The 18,217-nt window shown below is 35.8% G+C and overlaps 1 protein-coding gene across 1 annotated transcript in view; it reads left to right on the top strand.

Moving 5' to 3' along the window:
• Positions 1 to 18,217, top strand: part of TAB3 (TGF-beta activated kinase 1/MAP3K7 binding protein 3) — a 61,686-nt gene that overhangs the window by 4,631 nt on the left and 38,838 nt on the right. The window contains exons 2-4 of the mRNA XM_011970695.1: positions 12,755 to 12,856; positions 16,696 to 16,781; positions 17,032 to 17,135. The gene's annotated coding sequence lies outside the window, so the exon portion shown is untranslated. The remainder of the gene's footprint in view (positions 1 to 12,754; positions 12,857 to 16,695; positions 16,782 to 17,031; positions 17,136 to 18,217) is intronic.

The following is an 18,217-nucleotide window of genomic DNA, read 5'->3' as shown; positions in this document are numbered from 1 at the left end:
AGTGTGTTTGTTTTACTTCAAGATTTTAAAATAAAGAGTGTGTTGAGGTTACATACTGTTACCACTGTTTGTGATGTTCAGACAATTAAGTGAGGGATTTGAAGGTGATAAAAACAAAACTAAGTACATTTTAAATTTGTTTTCCATAAATGTGTTCAGTCTTATCTTGGTTGAAGGAAATACTCCTAATAAAAGGCAAGATGGGTTTTTTTTTTTTTAGTTTCCAAACCACTCTTTCGTTTGAAAAATGACTTTCAGTAAGCATGCTCTGTTCATTTTAAGACATTTTAGAGTTTACCAAGTTATTTAATTACACACAGAGTGCGGAGGTTAAAAATATGATCTCTAGCGGTAAAATGCTCAGATGTTCAGATCTGACACTAACTAGCTCTGTGTTCGTGGGCAAATTACTTAATCTCTGACCTGTTCCCCCATTTTTGAAGTGGGGATAATGTGGTATCTACCTCATATAAGGATTAAATGAGCCAGAGGATGTATCATATTTAAAACATGCCTAACAATGGTGAATATTCAAAAAGAGTTAGTTCTTATTATTACATTGTCATCATCATTACTACTATTACTGTTATTACTTTAGCTACTTTCTAAGATGATATGCCTTCTGTTCTGCGGTGTGGGCATGAAAGATATATTTGTTTACCTGGTAGCAATTTTTTAATGCAGAGTTTATTTGAGAGGTTCAGGGAGAGAGCAGTATGTTAACTGCTGGATACATCCACAATTGGCCATAGTGCAGGAAATTCATAGAATATTAAGCTTATTTTTTTCAGTTACACCATTCCTTTTTTTAGGTATAAAGAACTATGCCTTTTTGATGTTTGAGCAAAACTAGATTATTTGAGTGATTGCAATGTCTTTATTAAAATTCAGTTATCTTGGTATCTACAGGCTAGAGTCTGTGTAGGGGGAGCCTCAATTTCTAAATGATCCATTGGTAAGACTTTTTTTAAGCAGCACCATTTTCCCACAGAAAAATGTCACGTAATAGTGTTCATATTCCCAAGCCAGCCCAACATATATGAATTTGAATACTGATAGTATTATAAAAACTAACTTTTATGTGTAACAGTGTCTCAGCAGGAACATGCACTGAGTACATCAAGTGCTGAAAGATTATGACCACAATCTTGCAGATATGGCAGTAGGGCTATCTTCCTTTGCAGTTCTAGCAAGGACCGTCAAGCCTCGGGAAGAGAACTTTTTCCTCTGGTAGAGGCCGAGGGTAAGTAGTGGAGACTGGTCTCTAGAAGGCAGTAGCTTTTTTCTGGCTTGGCTCTTCAAAAGGCTGTATAGTATAGTGGTTAAACGCATGGACTGTCCACTCAGAGTGCTTATCTTCAAATCTCTGTTCCATTACTTACAGAACTTCCCATCTGTAAAATGTAGGTAAAAGTAGTGCCTCCCTTATGGGGTTCTTAAGAGGATTAAATGTGTTAACACGTGTGTGGCACTTAAAATAGCACCTGATCCATAAGTGAGTGCATAAGAAATGTTATGTATTTTTTAATTATTAAGCTTTACTGGTCTAGGATTTCTAGAATACCTTTGTCTGCTTGGCTGTCCACTGCCCACATCTTCTGCACTAAACAGGATTCTTCTCTTTCCTTTCCACTTTGGAATGGTTTCAGACTTTTCATTCCTGCCTGAAGTATTTTTTAAGGAGTTTTGGGGGATTTATTTTATTTTTTAATGTTGGAGAAATAGCATTTAAAGAGTCCCTTCTGAGAACCCACTCTGTTTCCGCATTTAGGCCTTGTGTTGATGGAGACCATTATTTTAAGAAAGATATTGACTGCGGGCATTTAATTGAGTCAGAATTGAGTTACAAATTTCTCAACTTTTAGTAGTTTTTGCTAAGTCATTTCTTTTTAAATAAGCTTTTTATTTTGCAATAATTTTAGACTTACAATGAAGTTGCAAAGATTATACAGAATTCCCATATACCCAAGTATATATAACCCTGGTACATTTGTCTAAACTAAGACATTAACATTGGTACATTATTGTTAGCGAAACTGTAGATTTTACTCGATTTTACCAGAATCTCACTAATGTCCTTTTTCTGTTCCAGAATACCATGTTGCACTTAGTTGTTAAGTCATTTTTAATTATTTGTATTTATATCATGGAGACCGCCAGTTCTTTAGTAAATAGATTTCTGTGGCTATAAAACCATTCTCTGTTTTAGTTTGAAGTTTTCTGCACATACTCGAGGGCTAGGTGTTTCCTCTAGGGATGGCAAGTCCAGGGATTTATCTTGGCACTGAACTTTATAGGTTGAAATAAAAGGAGAGAGTCCTATTATAGTGGAAAGAACACTATGGTGATGGAGTTTAGGCTAAAGCATTTTTATAATTTAAAACTGTGTTTTCATGGGACTAAATGAGTTCGTTTATGCACTATTCACTTTTGATGGATTTGATTTCAAAATGACGAGTCATTCTTCCTATTAAAAGTGTTAAGCATACTTCTTGGATATAGAAGCTAATTGAAATGAATTGGAGAATTTAATTTTTTAGTACTCATCATAGTTATGATTGACTTAATAAATTAATATTAAGTTAGTATAATTAAATTTCAGTAATTTAGAACATTTGTTTATATGCGCTTTTAGAAAATCCTTGGTTTCAATTTGTGATAACAATAGAGTCTTTTTGTTTTTTTCAGGGATACCATATGTAATAGGTGCCATTGTTACTCTAACTTTTCGCACATGCCTTCAGTTTGATGTCAAAGTCATCATTTAATGTAAACAGCAAGTTATCTGTTAGGCTGCACATCATGAACTTTACTTTTAGAAAGTCTTATCTTTTATGCCACAGAAATAGCATTTGGCTATTAGTCATGGATGGCAAAGAAATTAATTTTGAGTTGTTTGGATAAAAATGTTTCAGTTGACTATAGTGTGTATTGAGGGACACTGCCAGTAAACAAACTCTTGGTAGGTGGAAATCCCCTAGAAGTTACAGAAAATTGGGAGGAGGTTAACTTAATTAAATAACTTGAATTGTTTAGACGTATTCAGAGCTTCTTATGACCTTGAACAAATCACCCAACTTCAAAGGACCTTGGTTTCTTCATTTGTAAAATTAGGGAGTTTGACTAGATGTGTAAATCTAGTTGTTAGTTAACTTCTAAGATGTAAAAACCCTCTTGTTTAACAAAAACCTGCAAGATCAAGTTGCTTATCTGAAATCTTTATGAATCAACACGAGTCACTAAGTCTAGATATAAGTCAGTTTATCAGTTGGGTTCAAATAGTTTCAAACCAATATTACTGTAAGTTTGAGAGTCACTAGTTGGTTTGACACCTCTTATATATTTTTGGTAATTAGTATGTCGCTTTTTAAAATTTTATTATCTGATTTTTGTGCTTTACCCTGAAGCAATGAACTTCAAACATTTTTGTTCTCATATTCCCTAAACAATTGTGAAAAATGTACTCCTTTACACTTAAAAAAAACCCAAATAACCTTTTACTGAAGTTTAATATGCAGAAAGTACACAGAAAGTATGGTAGTGAACAACTCAGTGAATTTTCACCACCTGAGCACACTTGTGTACTAGCACCCAGATCAAGAAATTCTTACCACCTTACCCCCCTCCAGCCCCACCTCCGCATATTTTCCTAACTTTTAACACCACAGGTTAGTTTTGCCTACTTTTATACTTTATCTAAATGGACTCTTCTGTCTCTGACTTCCTTTATGCAACATTGTGAATTTGAGATGTATTTATATTGTATGTAGTTGTAGACTGTTCATTCTCATTACTGTATATCATTCCACTGTATGAATAGATCATTATATATCATTGTTGATGGATATGTAGGTAGATCTCAGTTTGTGGAGAATGTCTTTGTGACCTTGGAGTAGGCAAAGATTTCTTCAACAGGACTTTTCAAGAGTAATTATTTCTTTTACAGTTTAGATTGGATAAGGAATGGGAGAACTGGTTTATTGAAATATGAGCAGTTAATTTTTTTTTTAATGTTAATGTATAGTTAAAAATACTCTCTAAATCTCAGGGAGAATGTTAGTATTTTTAACTAAATCTTCCAGGTAACAGGTTTGTGCTTTCATGACTATTTTGGGAAGAATTCCTTCAAAAATGTGTCATGTACTTCCTTGTCTTTTTGACTTGCCGATTTGTAGGAGTTTTTTACTATATGCTGGAAATGAGCCCTTGCTGGTTGTAAATATCTTCTCCCACTGTGTGGCATGCTTTTTCTATTTCATGGTATTCTCATAAGATTACTTCAAGGTATTCTCTCATCTTCTAGAAGCTTTATTGTTTTGGCTTTCACATATAGATCTAGCATATACCTGAAATTGATTTTGGTATATTGTGTGAGGTAGGGGATAATACTGTTTTTTCTTATATGGATAGCTAATTGTCCCAGCACACTATTTCCCTGCTATTTTCAGGAATCAAATGTCCATATATCTGTGGTTCTGTTTCTGTGCTCTCTGTTCTGTTCCTTTGGTCTGTTTGTCTCTACTTGTACTGATGCCACATTGTCTTGTTTATTATAGTTTTATCATAAAACTTGATATCTAGTAGAACAAGTTCTTCCACATTGTCCTTCGAAAGCATCTTCGCTATTCTTGACCCTTCGCACATTTCTTTGATTTTAGTGTCATCTTGTCATTTTCCACACACACCCACAAAACCTGTTGCTACTCTGATTGGAGCTGCATGGAATCTAGAGAGCAATTTGGGAAGAATTGACATCTTTATCATTTTCTGATTCATGAACATGATACACTACTCCATTTATTTAGGTCTTTAATTTCTTTCAGTAATGGTTGTGATTTTCTCCAGAAGATTGTTCACAACTTTTGAGAGTTTTATTTGTAGATATTTGATATTTTTGATATCGTAAATGTTTATAGCCATTATTTTGTTTGTTTATATCTTTATAGTGACCTTGTATCTAACAGTTTTGCTAAACTTTTAGTTATGTATCTTTAGAGTATGTATTCGATCTTTTACTATGTATTCGGTCTTATCTGCAAATAAAGTCTTGTTTCTTCCTTTCGAAATGTTATACTTTTGTTTCTTATCTTACTGTACTGGCTAGTATTTCGATTATAATGTTGAAGAGAAGTAGTAATAGTGGCGCTATTGTCTTGTTTCCTTTCTTGAAAGGAAAACTTTGAACATTTCTCCATTAAATATGATGTTTAGTTTAATTTTTTTCTAGCTATCATCAGATTAAGGAAGTTTTATTCTGTCCTTAGTTTGTTAGGAGCTTACATCATGAATAGATACTGGATTTTATCAAATGTTTTTCCTACTGTTAATATAGCCATAGGATATTCCTCAAGTCACATTATATTGATTGATTTCCTAATGCTAAATAAACTGCATTCCAGAAATAAACCCAGCTTGGTCAACATCACATTTTCCTCTAATTTTACTTTGGAATTTTAGATCTTTGTTCATGAGTGGGGTTGGCCTGAAATTTTGTTTTTCTTGTGCTGTCCTTGTCAGGCTTTAGTAGCCTTGTAAAATGAGCTAAGGAAGATACCTGCTTTTTGATTCTCTGGAAGAGTTTAGGTTAAATTTGGTTTTATTTTTTCTTTAAATGCATGATAGAATTTAGCAGTGAAGCCATTTAGGCCTAGAATTTTCTTTGTGGGAAAGCTTTTAATTACAGATGCAGTTTTAAAAATACTAATAGTATTCTTCAAGTGTTTCTATTTTGTTAATCTCTGCCTTTATATTCATTATATTTTATATACCTTTTTAGGAATTATTTTGCTCTTTTTCTAACTTCTTGGGATGGGTAGGTAGGTGTTTATACCCTTGTTTCCTTCCTGACATACATATTTAAAGCTATACATTTCATTTTCAAGTATTGCTTTACCTGCATCCCATCATTTTTGAGATGTAATATTTTAATTATTTGACAATATTTTTAAATTCTCACTGTAATTTCTTTTTTGATCCATGGGTTTTTTAAAAGTATATTTCTTAATTTCCAGTAATATGAGAATTTTCTGTGTATTTTTTGTATTTTGTTTCTGGCTTTAACACATTTTCCTTAGAGAATTTTCTTTGAGTGATTTCAATCTTTTAAAATGCCCTGGGACTTACTTTATGGTTCAGCTTGTGGTCAGTTTTTGCAAATATGTAAGCACTTGAAAAGTATATATTCTGCAGTTATTGGATATAGCATTCTATATATGCCCATTGATCAAGTTTGGTAATCATATTGTATCTCTGTCCCTACTAACTTTTTTGTCTTCTTATTCTTTTAACTACTGAGAGAGATATCCTTTCTTTCTTTCTTTTTTTTTTTTTTTTTTGAGCTGGAGTCTTGCCCTGTTGCCCAGGCTGGAGTGTGCAGTGGTGCAATCTCAGCTCACTGCAACCTCTGCCTCCTGGATTCAAGCAATTCTCCTGCCTCAGCCTCCCACATAGCTGGGACTACAGGCACGTACCACCACTCCTGGCTAGTTTTTGTAATTTTTGTATTTTTAGTAGAGACGGGGTTTCACTATGTTAACCAGACTGGTCTCGAACTCCTGACCTCAAGTGATTCACCTGCCTTGGCCTCCCAAAGTGCTGGGATTACAGGCGTGAGCCACCACGCCCAGCCAAGAGATATCTTAAAATTTACCCCTGAGATACTAATGCATGTCTAATTCTCTGAGAAGTTTTGTCAACTTTTGCTTTATATATAATTTGAGTCCATGTTCTCAAGTGCATACAGATTTAGTTCTTTATATTGTTCTGGTGAATTAAGCATTTCATCACTATGAAGGGACTCTTTTTAACTCTAGTGATCCTTTTTCTTTGATTCTGTTTTGTCTGAAACGAATACGGCAACACCATCTTTAATATAGCAATACCATCTTTATTTTAGCTAATGTTTGCATGATATATGTTTATCCTTTTACTTTTAACCTTTCTGTATTCTCATGTTTTAGATGGGTCTCTTGAAAGCAACATATATTTGTAGATTTATTTTTTAACCCAATCTGATAATCGTTCTTTTTTGAAACATTTGATTCATTTATACTTGATATAATTATTGACATTTTGGGGTTAAGTACAACATCACATTTTTATTCTACTAACTCTGTATTTCTTTTTCCCCCTGTATTTTTCTTTTATTTGACTGAGTATTTTTATATCGTTTTTCCTTTATTACTTCAGATATCACTTATTCATTTGTATTCTTTTTGTGATTACCCTAGCATTTATAGCATGTATTCTTCACTTATCAAAGTCTAGTGTTAACTGATACTTCTACCTTCCTCCTAGTTGAAGCAAGAATATTAAAGCACCTTAGTTCCATTTACCTACCTTGTAACATACATATTGTTGTCCTGTAATTTAATTTTCTGTATGTATTTTAAACCTTACAAGACATTATTATTTTATACAGTCAATATTCCTTTAGATTTCACATGCTTATTTGAACTTCATGGGTCTTCATTCCTTTCTCTATCTGTGACCTTCCATCCTGAGGCAGTTTTCTTTTGCTTCATTCGTAGTGAGGGTTTGCTGGAGATGAACTCTGTTTTTATTTGTCTGAGTCTGTATTTTAATTTTTTTCTTGAAGGATATTTTTTCCTATACTAGGTTGGCAGTTGTTTTCTTCATGCTCCTTGGAGATACACGGTCTTTTAGCTGCCATTTTTGTTGTTGAAAACTAAGCTGTCAATCTAACAGTTGCTTCTTTGAAAGTAATCTCCCCACCCCTGCCCCCGCTGCCCCTCCATCAGGATGCTTTAAAACTTTCCTTTGTCTGGTGGGAATTCATTAAGATTGTTACACATGTGGTTTGACAGGTTTCATCATTTTTGGAACATTTATTCAAATATTGCCTCTGCCCCATTCTGTCTCTTTTCCATCTGAGATTCTGATTAACTCTTGGATATTAGACCTTTCTCACTGTATCTTCCAGGTTTCTTACCCTCTCTTCATTCTGAGCGTTTTATTTTCCCCGACCTATCTTTTGGTTCACTATCTCAATGGTGTCTATTGGCTGTTAGACCTGTTTATTGAATTCTTAATTTCGGTTTTTGCATTTCTCAGTAATAAAATTATTCTTTGCTTCTTTTAAAAATCTGCTGTGTAGCCCGGGCAACATGGCAAAACCCCATGTCTACAAAAAAAAAAACAAAAAGCAAAAAAACCAAAAATGAGCTGGGCATGCTGGTGCATGCCTGTAGTCTCAGCCACTCAGGAGACTGAGGTGGGAACATCACCTGAGCCCCAGAGGTCAAGGCTGCAGTGAACTGTGATCACGCCACCACATTCCAGCCTGGGTGACAGAGTGAGACCTGGTCTCAAAAACACCCAAATTCTGCTGTGTCACATTTTATGATTTCTGGGTCATTGCTGAGGTTTTTAAGTTTGGCTTTCATCTCCTTGAACATAGCAAGCATAATTTAAAATCCATGTCTGATAATTCCAATACTTGGAGTCCTTCTGAATCTGTTGTGGTCATCTTATCTTGTTTCCTTGTGTACCTGATTGTCTTTAATTGCATGCTGGGCATTGTATTTGAAAAATTATTTGAAAAATCATTTGAGACCAAGGATGATAGTTTTTCAGAAAGGAGTATATGTGTGTGTGTACATCTGCTTAAGGGAATCCAGAAAATCCAGAGTTGCTTAATCAAATCTCAGCTTTGGAGACCTTCCTGGGCCAACCAGATGACTCAAGGCCACACTGCATTCAGTGTATGAACTGATTTATTGTGGTTCACCCTTATTTCTAAGGTGTAGCCCCTTCAGGGTCCCAGCCCGAAAGTGGGTGAAGAGGATTTTCCCTTTTGTCCTTCTGTTTTAGCTCTTTGACACTTTTAAGAAAGCCATTTCTTATATTTTAACCAACCCTATTACTTGCCTTCAGATAGGGAGGTGTTTTGTTGGCTCTTTATGGGCAGGATTTTCTTAGAAGTGGCAGAGACTATCATTTTCTCTAAGACTTCAGACTCAGCCCTAGTTCTATTTAAGCTTTGTTTTATATAGCTGTACTCACTTGTATAATTATATACATTTTTAAATTGAAAGGTTACATTGTATGTGCGTAAATATAAGTAAATTGTTTACTAAACACTCAACAATATTTTAAGTTTCTTCAACCTTGGTCAGTTGCTAGACCTTGACAATGGACAGGTTTATTTAAATTTCAGCTATGTCTGGAATGGCTCAAAATATGAAATCCCTCTTAATTGCTATTGAAATTAGCATGCATAATACCAACTAAAGTTTTTTCCTGTCATGGAAGAGAATACTTTTCTAGTTACACTTTTGCAGTCACAACTTCTGTCTTAGCATACCTGTATGTTGGTATAATATGTATCTGCCTTGTGAAATAGGAAAAAAAAAAGGCAGTTCTGCTGAGATTCTTAGATTTCTGCCATATGAGAACACTCAAACAACCTAATCAATGAACATTGTGTTTTACTAACTTTTTTCCTTCTATGTAAATTAATAACCCACAGCAGCCTTGTGAGGTAAGTATGTGATAGTTAGGTGTGATATTAAGCAAAGGATTAGGAAACAGGGCCCAAGAGGTTAAGTAACTTGTCTGTAGTCCCACACCTGGTGAATGGCATATGTTCTTTGTCTGTTACTATTACAACATTGTGTTTCAGCTATAATGGCCAGGTAACTCTTGCCTGCAGATGTTCACTGACTTCCCAGTTTTATCATGTTATGCTTTCTTCTTTCTGTAAGTCATATAATATCCTGACCCCATGACTCATGTCCTGAAGATTGAGACAATTAGGAGATTACTCCTTCATATCTCATCCTCACCGCCTCCCACCCCATTTCTAGAACATGGTACCACCAGCTCTGAAATTTACCAACCTCTCTGCCCTGTTAGAAAGCTTGCTGTGTCACTAGTCCTTTCTCATCCCTACACATACAGTCCCTTTATCTCTTTTTAGACATGCCTCAATTTTTCCAGTTCTAAAAGAGATGCGTCTTTGCTTTCCAGTTCATTTGCCGTCTTTCTTGGCACTCAAGGCTTCCTTTGTTGCTTCTCCAGTCACTCTTGATGAAATCCTAGCCAGTTGTGTTTGCCTTATCCTTCTGAATCTTAAGAAGGGCAAAAAGCTTATCTGCCTTGTACTTCTTTCCCAGCAATAGAGTCAGTGCTCTTATACTTCTAGTGGTGATTCTGCTTCTGAATCCCCCTCATATCTCATTTTCAAATCATTGTTTTCAGCATCCCGCAACATCCTTGCTACTCACTTATAATGATAGCCTTGAACAATTATCTTACGTTAGGCCTGTGAATGTCAAATACCCTTGTTCATTTGTAGGTACTTGACATTTGAACGTTTTATTTGAACATTTCTAAATGTACACAAATGAAAAGTCCAATGAACCTCTGATGCTACAGTTATGTACGTTTTACCATACTAGTTTCATCTCCTTACTCCTCTTTTTTCCAAGAATTTAAGGCATAGCCAAGACATAATTTCACTCCTCAATAATTTAATATATCTAAAACAATACATTTTCTTATATAGCTACAATGTTATTATCTTATACAGCACACCTAATAAGAATTCTTAATAGCATATACAATACAGTTGACCCATGAACAAAGCCAAAATTAGGAGTGCTGACTGCCTGCAGAGTCAAAAATCCACCTGCACTTTTGTTGTTGTTGTTGTTGTTGTTGTTGTTTTGAGATAGGGTCTCACTTTGTCCCCCAGGCTGGAGTGCAGTGGCATGATCATGGCTCACTGCAGCCTCAATCCCCTGGGCTCAAGTGATCCTTCCACCTCAGCCTCCTGAATAGCTGGGACCATGAGCATGCACCACCACACCTGACTACTTTTTTATATTGTTTTGTGGAGATACGGTCTCCTCATGTTGCCCAGGCCAGTCTTGAACTCCTGGGATCAAGGGATCCTCCCGCCTTGCCTTCCCAAAGTGCTAGGATTACCAGCGTGAGCTTCTTTTGACTCCCCCAAAACTTAACTACTACTAGCCTAGTGTTGAACAGAAGCCTTATCAGTAATATAAACAATTAACACATGTTTTGTATGTTACATATATTATTGTATTCTTACAATAAAGTAAGCTAGAGAAAAGAAAATGTTAAAAATCATAGAAAAATATATTTCCTACTCATTAAGTGGAAGTAGATCATCATAAAGGTCTTCATCGTTGTCATTTTTATGTTGAAGAGGCTGAGGAGGTGGAAGAAAAGGAGGGGTTGGTCTTGCTGTCTCAGGCATGGCAGAGGCAGAAAAAGGGGAGGAGGTGGAAGGAGAGACAGGCACACTTGATGTAACTTTTTTTTATTGAAAAAAATCCACATATAAGTAGACCCACATACTTCAAACCTGTGCCAGTCAAGGGCCACCTGTACTTAGCCCATCCTTAAATTTCCCTAATCGTCTAAAAAAAATTCTTTTTTTATAGTTGGTTTCTTTGCAACAGGATCTACTCATTGTATTTGGTTATGCCCCTTAAGTCTCTTAATTCTCTTATAATTTATAACAATCCTGTCTGCTTTTTTTCATCCTCAGACTATCCCATTCTGGTGAAGTATTGCTTAACTTGTTTCTTTATCCTCTTATTTCATATGGACTGGAAATTAGATCTATGTACTTAATTAGGTTCAGAATATATTTTCTTGGAGGGGTGGGCAAGAGTGCTTGTGGTCACTTCATATTACATTACACCTGGAGGCATATATTGTCTGGTCATTTCACCTTAAGTGTTGTGAAGGTTCATCAGAGGGTTCAAGTGGTGACAGCTTGATCCCTTTGTGAAGCCCAACCTTTTACCTAATGCTTTTACCATCCATTGATTACCAGTGCATGAATTTAGTTATGTAATTAAAGGTTGCAAAATTGTGATTGTTCAATTTGGTCACTTCTGCTATTATTAGCTGAAATATTTATATATGGACAAACTGTTTTCTCATTCACAAGAGCTATTTGATTAACCTGAAATATGTAGTCATTTATTGAGTTGTTAAATGTATAACTCTATTATTTTACTAAGGTTTATGAAAACTTGATAACTTGAAGAAGTTAAAGCTATTCCTGAATGTTAGATTAGTGATTTTTGTGGGTTGGGTCATGGGGAAGGCCTTCTAATCCTGAGTGAACAGTTCTAATCCTATTGAGAAGAGGTAAGGTAACAGGGAAAAACAAACAAACAACAAAACAGAAGAAAAGATTGTATACTCTGGTCATTGTTGTGGGCTTGCAGTGCGAGTGTGGTGCTTACTTGGGGTATGGGAATTTTAAAAAGTTCCTTTACTTTACCAGAGACTAAATCAGACTCACCACGGAGTCCTTTAAATTTTAAAGACCTATGGCCCTAAAAGGGCCTCAGCACAGTTTTGCAATCAAATTCATTTAATTTTAATGACTAGTACATCTTGGGAAGCTGCAGGGACTCCTGATGGTTTTCCAGGGATGCAGCTAAAGCTCTTCTTGCTAGCTTTCTCTGAAGCTAAAATCTCAGGAAAGCTTTGTTCATCCCCTCTGCTGTTGTAAAGCTCTGCCTTAGGCACTCGAGGTGATGAGAGAGGAGCAGGGTGGCTCAGACAGTCAGGAAAACTATCTCTTAGTGTCAATTAAACATAAATTTCATTCACTGAAATTTCATGTAGTAAAATGGCTGCCTGCTTTTTCATGACCTTTTATTCATACACTATATCACTTGCTCACACTGTTGTATTTAAAGCTTTCACAGTTTGAATCTTACCTCATTAGCCTTTTATTTTTTAGGAGACTGTCTTCAGCCTTTTCTTCAAGTTTCTAACCGTGAATTGTGTTGTGTCAAACTGGATGAATTATCTTAGTTGAATTTTTACCAGTTGAAAATTGGAGGTAAGGAGTATATTTCTTTTTTGAAATTGAATCTATATTACTGTTAACATGTTTACACCCTCCCCTCCATTTATATTCCGTGTCCTTTGTGTATTTAAGAGCAAGGATGACAAAAGATGTCCAAGTGATTTCATGTGCTTAGATTTAGGCCCTAAGTCAAGACCCTAAGAGCAGCAGCTGCTACTGCTACTACTAGTGCTAGTACTACTACTACTGCTAGCGGGAGTTACAAATTCTTTGGACAATTCATTTGCTATTAGAAACCTCACCAGAAAACAGAAGGGTAATTTAGCAGTTTATTTTGAATAAAAGGGGCTAATCCTACTCAGGTGCCAGATCCCCAGCATTAGAGCTGGTGGAGATTGAAAGATCTGCCCCAAGAAATAACAAGATGTGTGTGGGATATACAGATCTTCCAAATTCCTAGTTTTTGTAATCTTTCTTATTCTCAAATCCATGTTGAATAACTGAATTAAGCAGATGGTAAATACAGTATTATGAACAAATAAGGGTATAATTTTGTTAGTGGTATTGTAACCATAATTCTTGCTTTGAACCATTGGTAGATCTGTATCAGGAAAGACTACATAACAGTATCAGTTGTGATTTCTAGACAGTTTATCTTTCTACCTTATGAAAATGTTCCCACTTTTTTTAACATCTGTTTCCTAGTATAATAACACACATGGGTATGTGCTGTGAATTAAGTACTTAGGCAAGATGTTGTGACACCTGTTTAATAATCTTGGCTTTTAACAAGTTTTAAAATCCCTCCAGCCTTTAGTTATCTTCTTGTGTGAAGTGTTTGTATTTGGGTTGAGTTCAGGGTTTCTCGGATTTGGCACTATTGGCATCTTGGGCTGGATAATTTTCTGTTGTCAAGGGCTGTCCTGTGCAGTGTAGGATGTTTAGCAGCATCTCTGGACTCTGCCTGTCAGATGTCAATAGCACCTTTCCTCAGTATGACAACCAAAAATATCTTCAGACGTTGCCAAATGTCCCTTGCAGAGCAAAGTCACCCCTGGTTGGGAACTACTGGGTTAGATGATGTGGAGTTTCTTCCAGCTTTATTATTCTATAGTTTTTATTTTAAACAAAAAAACCTATTTTTTGTAATCAAGCTTAAATGTCATCTCTTCCCTGAAGCTTTCCTCAGCTCTCCTTCTCTTTGTTCTACCTTCATTGTTTCTTTTTCTGACTACTAATTATGGAACTCACCCCACCCTATTATAACTGCCAGTGTGTTTCTCTCACTACGAGGACATGGGTCTTCAGTATCGCCAAGCTTAGATTGTATTAAATGAACGGGCAATGCATTAGAAATTGTTTAGTTAATGATTATAAATGGCATTTGTGTTAATCTTTCAAACTCTTCCACTAGGAAATTCCCATAGTTGTGATCTTGGATTTCAGGGTTAATGAGACTGATTATTCATTTTTTAAAAAAATCTTTTAAATATATTATAAGGCAGGAGCCTCCTATATGTATGTGAGGATGCTACATGAACACATCTAGGCTGCACTTGAGAGAAATCACACAGAAATTCATAACGTGAAGAGTTAAGTCATTTCAACTTTCATATCTAGAGGGTTTCTCCAGTACCTCCACTTTGCTTCTTAATCAGAAAGCTTCCATCTATTCAGAAAAAGGTAACAAGGAAAGTAGTAATATTTTTCCTTATATAACCTAAAATATATCACCATATTTGAAGTCACTATTTCTCAAACCCACAGTAAGAAATACGTTTTAATCGTGATCTAGTACATATGCACATACCTGAAACAAGTTTTTTGAATTAGTATTTGCCATTACTGTGTGTGAAACACTTCGATATTTTCTGTTCTTTTTCTTTTCCCCTGATCGTCATCACCTAGTACATTTGTTATACAATTCATTAATAGGTCAGAACCCACCATTTAAAAAACACTGTTCTAAGTAATCTCTTTAAGTAATAAAATGTGCAGACGATCTGCCTCTGGCATATGTCACCAATAGGTTATTCTGTCTTTCTTTTAAAATAACGTCATTTAGGAATTGATGCAACCAAGACCTTAAAACACCTTAACCAGAGCATATTAGATTTCCAGTTATTTTCAAGGCCTATATTTTCTCATTTATATTGAATATTTAGTGTGTATAAGGCACTGTAGACAAAAGAGCATGTTTGGTTCTTGTTCTCAAGATTTATAGTGAAAAATCCTAGAGGAGACTAAAAAGTTAATATACTAAATGTTGAAAGTGATAATCCACACACAGTGACTTTTATAGGCATTTACGAAAGGGAGAAAACTTTATAGGCATGTAGGAAGGGGTTAACATAAATGTGGGATGGCAAAAAACAAACAAAAGGCCGGGCGCAGTGGGTCACGCCTGTAATCCCGGTGCTTTGGGAGGCCAAGGTGGGCAGATCACCTGAGGTCAGGAGTTTAAGACCAGCCTGGCCAAAATGGTGAAACCCCATCTCTACAAAAATACAAAAATTAGCCAGGCATGATGGAGGGTGCCTGTAATCCCAGCCACTCGGGAGGCTGAGGCAGGAGAATCGCTTGAACCCAGGAGGCGGAGGTTGCAATGAGCCGAGATCGTACCACTGCACTCCAGCCTGGGCGACAGAGCGAAACTCCGTCTCAAAGGAAAAAAAAAAAAAAATGTGGGGTGGATTTTGCATTGTTGTATCAGAAAGTAGAAAAAAAATTACACATGGTAGAAGCAGCATTCATGTCAGTGCACAGTGCTTCTTGCTCATACTTGAAGTTCTTTTTTTTTTTTTGAATAATCAAAGTAACTGAGAAATTAAAAAATAAGAAAGTTTGGTAAACTGCTAAATTAAATATATGATATAAACAGGGTATGTTATTTTAGCTCTACTGTGGTTGTAAAATGAAGTTTACTCAGGAGCTCAATTAGAAACTTGTGTGTATGATAGCTCTGATAAAATCCAATATATGCCCTAAAATGATAATATTAACATTGAATTACTAGGTTTACTGAGAATGCAGATAATCTCTAAATGGGGAGAGTGCTCATCTGTCAAAATAAGTGAATAAGGTTACTATTTCTCTCTCTCTCTCTCTCTCTCTCTATATATATATATATATATATATATGTAGTTTTTCACAGACCAGAAACAGGATTTATAATAGAGGTAGCATTTTTCAAAAAGTTATACACACTGTATGCTATGCAATTAAAAATCATATAGGCTGGGCATGGTGGCTGACACTTGTAATCCCAACACTTTGGGAGGCCCAGGTGGGCGGATTGCTCGAGCCCAGGAGTTTGAGACCAGCGTGGGCAATATGGTGAAACCCTGTCTCTATAAAAAATAAAAAAATTAGCCAGGTGTGGTGGTGTACACCTATAGTCCCAGCTACTTGGGCAGCTGAGATGGGAGGATCACTTGAGCTTGGGAGGTTGAGGCTGCAGTGAGCCGTGAGTTTGCCACTATACTCTAGCCTGTCTCAAAAAAAAAAAAAAAATTATATGCATGCTTCATAGGCCTGGGCTTAATCCTCTTTTTTCTAAATAGAATGGAGGCTCAGGATGCTAAGTCAGAACCAGGTGTTGACTTAAGAAAATAAGTAGTGGACTTGTTTTTCTTTTTGAACTTCTGCTGTCTTCTGTGAGATAATGTAGAATTTACTTGCTGTAGAAGATATTTAAAGAAAAGAAGATTCAGCTTGTAAGGATACTTGGGAAAGAGCCAACCTGCCCTGAAAGTGTGGTCTAGCATCCTGTCTGCTGTTACTTTGAGGCACCAGAAGTCTACTAGTTTTTGTTACTTTCCATATTGAGTTGGGAAGTTAGCAAAAAGATAACCATCTTTTCGTTTTCTCAGATTTTATAGACTACTGAAAAGAAGTTGCTTTCAGAGCTGGAGATGTGAATAAAATTTCTGTGCCAGGGTTGATAAACCATCTTGAGGTATATTTTTTTTCTATTTTTAAATAACTATATTTTTTAGAACAGTTTTAGTTTTACAGAAAAATTGAGAAGATGGTACAGGGAGTCCCCATATACCCTGCACTCCGTTTCCCCTGTTATTAACAGCTTACATTAACATGGTACATTTGTTACAATTAGTGAACCAATATTGAAACATTATTATTAACTGAAGTCTGTACTTTATTCAGATTTCCTTAACTTTTACTAAACATGTTTTTCTCTCTTTCAGGATTCCATCCAGGAAACCCCATCACAGTTGGTTGTTATGTCTCCTTAGACTCCTCTGGGCTGTGACAGTTTCTCAGACTTTTGTTTTTGAGGAGTACTGATGAGGTATTTTGTAGACTATCACTCAATTGGGATGTGTCAGATGGTTTTCTCGTGGGTAGAATGGGGTTATGGGTTTTGAGGAGGAAGACCACAAAGATAAAGTGCCACTCTCTCATTCTCATCACACCATGCAAACAGTCCATACTATCAACGTGACTTATCACTGTTGATGTTGACCTTGATCACCTGGCTGAGAACGTGTTAGGTTTCTTCACTGTAATCTTTTTTTTTTTTTTTAAACACCTCTTTCCTGTATTGTGCTCTTTGGAAAGCAGTCACTGTGTGCAGTCCACACTGAAGAGGTGGGAGGTTATGCTCCACCTCCTTGAGGTGAATTATCTATGTAAATTGTTTGGGATTTCTGCGTGGGAGGCTCCCCCCAACCCTCATTTATTTATCATTCATTCATTTATTCAGTCATTTCTTTATATCAGCATGGGCTCATGGCTATTTATTTTATACGTTGGGTTATAATACAATACTACTTTATTTTGGTGTTCAAAATTTTCCAGCTTTGACCATTGGGAGCGCCTTCAGTTGGCTCCTGTGTCATTTTGACATGCCCTCATCATCATGGGATTTTGATTTTTTAGTACTTCCTTACTTTCTGGTACTACAAGATGCTCCAGGCTCATCCTATATATTCCCTGCCCCAGTTTTAGAATCATCCATTTCTCCACAGGGCCTTGGTTCCCTTTATTAAAGAGAGAATGCAATTAGAAATCAAGATCTGGATTCTGGGTGTGCTCATTACTCCTGGGGTATTGTTGCCTCTGTGTCCTCTCAGCTGAAATTTCTGCGTATGTAGTCTCTATATATTTATGCATATTTATAAATATTCTTGTGTATAAGTTTAATGTGGCAGCTAACAAACATTCTTTGTGGGGGCTGTTAAGTTTAAATTAAATATGAATATATTGTTTCTGGAGGCCATATTTAAATTGAAAATGTTTTTGAGGATTATTTTAATATAAATATTTCAGTCTTATAGTATATCTCTTGAGACTATAACAGAATATGAGATAGATGCAGTGAATATGTGACTATTTCAAAATGGTTTCTATTGTAATAAAAATCCTATAGGA

This window comes from Mandrillus leucophaeus, unplaced genomic scaffold, assembly GCF_000951045.1.
Source record: "Mandrillus leucophaeus isolate KB7577 unplaced genomic scaffold, Mleu.le_1.0 Scaffold964, whole genome shotgun sequence".
NCBI lineage: Eukaryota > Metazoa > Chordata > Mammalia > Primates > Cercopithecidae > Mandrillus > Mandrillus leucophaeus.
This window is presented reverse-complemented; position numbering and strand designations above follow the sequence as displayed.